The following is a 5166-nucleotide window of genomic DNA, read 5'->3' on the forward strand; positions in this document are numbered from 1 at the left end:
GCTTGTGCCCTGGACCTAATTGTGTCCCGATCAAGTTCAGATGTCTCTCATGGTCTCAGGGACCTTTGCCTGACAGCATCCCTGCCGACCTCTGCAGCTCCTGTCATACTCTTCTCCCTCGGTCTCAGACACCCTGCACAGGCCTCCCTGCCCCAGTGAACCAGGCCTGGAGTCTTCAGATACACTGGTCCTGGGCCTGGACTGCTCTTCTTCTACCCGCTCCCCGTCTGGCTCACTGCTCGCAAGGTCCGGGTCTGGGTTAAAAATATACATGCCTTGGGAGGCTGCCCTGGCTCTGACAAGGTGTGATCTTGTTCTGGGGTCTCACAGCAGCACCTGTACCTCGCCTGTCAAGCACAGAGCACCGTGTTGTGTGCTCGTTTGATGTCTGAAAGTTCCTTAAGAGCGCTGGCGGTGCTGATGGTGGGTGGCGTGGGGCCTGGCTACTTAATAGCACTTTCTCAGTGCCTCAGGTAAGGCCCCGGAGTGCCATCTTATACTAGGTGGCGTGGCGCACAGAAAAGCTGGAGTGTGTGTGTGAGAGAGAGAGACAGACGGACAGATTTTCTATTCTGGCTTATCTGTGTCCTGGTCCTCACCCCTCACCCCCACCCATGGAGCTATAAATAAGGATTTGCATTTAAACCAAGCTCATCTATGAAGCATTTTACAGACGCTGTTGTATTCATCCTTACTACAGATTTGCCTTTCATTCAGAATATTCTCATGTAAATTCTTGGACTTCTTCCTACAAATATCTCCACTGCCTAGTTTCTGTGGGAGCAAGAGCGGGGGCAAGGGAAGAAAGAGGAGGGCAACTTCATTTTGTTCACAGAGGCAGGGCCCTGGTGGGGAGGACACTGGAGCTCAGCTATTTTTAGGGAATGTATATTTGTCTTTAACACATTGGGAGCTTCTTTTAGAAATCTCCACTATTTGCAAAAACAAAAAAGAAGAAGAAGGAAGGAAAGAAACGGGAAATGAAAAAGTCAGCAGAAAGATGATCAGACAAAGTTCCAAAGGCCTCCAACATCAATATTTTTTTAGAGAGGGGAAAAAAAGCCAACTTTTTTTTATTGAAAAGAAAACCCGTTTTTATTAACTGATGATAGCTTTATGACAGTTGTGTGATCTGGTCTATAATTTCTAAGTTGTTCTTGAATTTGTCCCTCTGGAATCTGGGTTACAGTTGCTCAGGAACTAAACCTCGACAGCGTGCTTTCTGCAGCCAACGCCGTCCCGGGCCGCTGGCGCAGTTCTGTTCACATGGCCAAGCAGATGTGAGATGTGTGCGCGCAGACATTCCCATACCCCGGTGTCACACCCTTCCAGGGAGCTGTATAACATAGTGGTGTGAAAACAAAGTAAAGTCACTCTGGTCCCGCCACATAAATAATACCCTAATACCGCCAAGAGAAGCTGTCTCTCTTCTTTTCCCCCCTCCCAGTCTTTAATGAGTTCCCTCCTTTACACTAGAAACTGAATCAGGCTGTAGATATTTCTAAAACAGAACATTGGAATCCCGAATTTGAAACAGGACACTGCAATCATATTAATATGTGACTTCCCTAAAAGTAGGGACATTGTGAAGAAAGAATCCTCTGCAACTATGAAGTTATACATTGCAACCTGGAGATCATTTTTTCTCTTATGGCAAATGAGTCAGTGCTCCCTATGGCAGGGAAAAGATTCCACTTAAGAAAAATAATTATGGACTTTAAACAGTCTTGTAAATAAAGATGAAAAAACACACCAGTATTTTACTCTCACTTCTGAAAATTTTTTCCAATGCAAATTAATCCTAAAGATGGAGAAGGCTTTCTGCACAAAGATGTCCAGTGTCATTTTTAAAAGAGGAAACGATCTAATGCCTTTAAGTAAATAATTGTATTATTTGCTTAATACAATAGTGTGCCTTTAAATAAGATGTACAAAGAATTGATAAAGGCACAGAAAGTTGTCATGTAATGTTAAATCATAAGGTAAAATTTGAAGTACAGGGTGACTGTAAACTTTCACAACCAGTTACCATGAAATAGAGAAGAGAGCAGACATGTACTTACTGACATTGTAACCTGTTGCTCTTTGGGTGAGTGAACTAGGGCTGCTTTGTCCTAATACTTTCCTATAGTAAGTGTGCAACATTGACGAGGAAGGAAATTTACTTTTTCAACGAAGATTCATCTTAGCTTTTTTCTTTCACTCCTCTAGTGCAGATGCTTGACGGTTCGAGTAACTTACATGGATGGGTTTTACTACTCATCGGCCAGAGACTGTTACTCAGTTACAAAGTTAACAAGTAAAAGTTAATAATATAAAAATGATGAGAGACCCATTTCTGTGACTGCTGTCCTGGATGAAATAATACATACCCATTTATTTTTTCAAAAGAAGAAAAACCTTATTGGTGGTTTAAATCTGGGGTAATGGGTCTGAAATGCACATTCACTGACGGAGAACTTCCCATCTGGATTTTAACTTATGGATTAAAGAAACAAGTTCGGCCAGAATAATTACAATAAAAATCATAGCAATAATAGTAAGAAATCTCTACATGCTGCTTATTCTTAACCAGATAATTTCCAAGCAATTTCTGTGCGACGCATCACTGAATGTCACAAAGTCTTTGAAACTGTTTCCATTTTGTAGGCAGAAAGATGAAATCACAGTACACAGCTTATCAGGCTTCCAGAAGAATTTCATTTATAATAACACTATCCAGTTTTTTATAAATGTAATCCCAATGTGCTGTTACCACATTATAGAAGCAGGACATACTTGGTTGTAATAAGTGACCACATTAAAAAGGAATTGTGAGTCATATTGAAGACTGCAGACTTCCAGCAAACTCAGGGAGAACCTCGAGTAACTCACCCACATAAAGAGTGAGTCCTTTCTGAACTTGGCTGCTCACATGTTAGACGTCTCACTTTATGTAGCTGAAATGTTTTCTTTCAAACTTGGCTGGCTTTGTATGCAAAGTTATGAAATCCTTTGGACTGAGGCATCATTTGCCTTTTTCTTTAGAAAAAGAGAGAGATAATAGCTTACTTTTGGTGAAAACATGTATCTATGATTGTTGTGCTCACCACGGGCAGAGGAAATTGTAGGATGTAACTTAATAGGAATTTGGAGCAAAGCAGATCCTTCCTCTTCCGGAAAGATGACCCTTGGTTGAGGCCATTCTTTTCCGTGATGATTATGGCAAAGTGCAGTGGGAGAACAGGCAGGTGCCTCCTGAGTGTGTGGCCAATCACTGTGCAGAGTAAAAGGGGGATAACCTGTGGTAGGGGAGGCTCAAGAAAGGGAAGCATCCAGTATCAGGCTAGACACATCCATGTCTGAACTGTATCTCTTTGAGTAAGAAAAACTGTCTCGGCTTTATGACTTCTGTGCTCTCTGGACTAAGTCACCCACTGAAGTGCCAGAGCCCTCCAAACTCTGAGACTCACATGGGCATCTTTCCCTGCCAATGCCACCGCCCAAAACCTGGCAGACAGAATCCCCCAGAGGCCTTTTCATTGACTCCTAGGATGGGAGAAAATGATCACACGCGTTTAACAGTGTGTGAGAATGCCTTGTTTTTGGTCCTCTGACTGTGATGTAGAATGGCAGGGACGGCTGGATGACTTGAATTTCCAAGTAATCCCAGGAGCCTTTGTTCACCTAGCGCCGCTGCAGTTCAGGTTGTGAGCATGCCTGGGTTGTCATGGCTGAGCTCCCGGGGCGGGGTGCCTCCCAGATGGAACAGAGGGGCAGCAGGAGCTGCAGGAAGAAGGAAAATGGCTGGCTCCTCACCCTATGTGGGATATGTCCCAATCCTGCCTCCCACATACAGAGGCAAGGCTTTTTGAAGTAAATGAAATAGGCTCTATATGAGAAAGAATTACATCATGTCCTGACCCATAAATTCTTCATTTCCCCCAACTATTCCAGCACCCATCCCAAAGTTTGCAGTGCCCATCCCACCCTGCTTTGCCCACCAAAATCTCCCATAAGTTACAGACCTAATTCAAATGCCCTGTTCTCCTTGAAGCCTTCTCTGATCCCCACAAGTCAGAATGAGTGATGTACTCCTCCCTGTGCTCATCGGCATGTCCTTTGTTATGTAGTAAGATGTGTGTTGCAGGAGCTGTATTATACCTGCTGCCCCTACCATATCCATACTACCGGAGTGTGCCTCGCCCCCACTGGATCCCAGCAGCTCTAAGTAATATGACACCACCTTTGTAATTACATGGGGCTCTACAGCCACAGCATCCTGAACGCGCCCCACCTTGTCTGAAACTACATGGGGCTGACTGGATCCTGTGGGCAGGAAACGACTGGGCTTGTGGAGGTTCTGGGACAAGGGCTGACTTAGCACAGGAGTTTTTAGTGAATTTCCCCCAAAATGGACCTTTTAAGTGAGCTGGGGGTTAGCTCCTCTGAATGATAGCCTGGAGCCTGGGAAGCAGATGAGTGAACTGCTGGCTGGGAGAAGACTGGGCCCTGTGGTGTGGATGGATACTTTGAGTGTTCCTCCACACCAGTGCACCTCCAGACTATGAAAACTGTCCTGTTTAATACTGTAAGTTCCCAAAGGGTGTGGGCTGTGACTGTTCTACTTACATAGCCCAGTGCCCCATGCATAGGGCTATTTAATAAATATTGTCTAGTGATGGTCCCTCTCGTAGCATGAACATGTGGGGCAGGGCCCAGGGAGCAGTGCTGGCTGTGACCCGCCAGACACGGCGCCCAGCCTGCCCGTAGTGAATATCATTGGCTGAACTTCCCTTTGGGTAGTGCAACCCTGCATCAGATTCTGAGGGAATTAACAGAAAAATAGAACATATACTCCTCTCCCTTAAGCCTACTATGATCTAATATAATAAAGCTTAGTCCCAGAATTTGCAGAAAATGAGGCCAGAGTAGAAGAAATATGTTTTAGCAGAAAGAATTTTAATAAGATTGCAAAAATCCACATGATCATTCACTATGACTCTTAACATCACCTTTATTGTTGTGTTACAACATAGGAAAGTGTTTGAAGAACTAGTCCCTAGTGAATATCTATTTAAGTTTATTTGTAGGAAGAACAGCATCTGAAAAGTGTCTTTTTTGGGTGTGGATTTTATTCTTTTACCAAAAAAAAAAAAAAAGTGCAATTACAGGAGTTTTTAGGTT

Source organism: Desmodus rotundus, chromosome 1 (assembly GCF_022682495.2).
Source record: "Desmodus rotundus isolate HL8 chromosome 1, HLdesRot8A.1, whole genome shotgun sequence".
Lineage (NCBI taxonomy): Eukaryota > Metazoa > Chordata > Mammalia > Chiroptera > Phyllostomidae > Desmodus > Desmodus rotundus.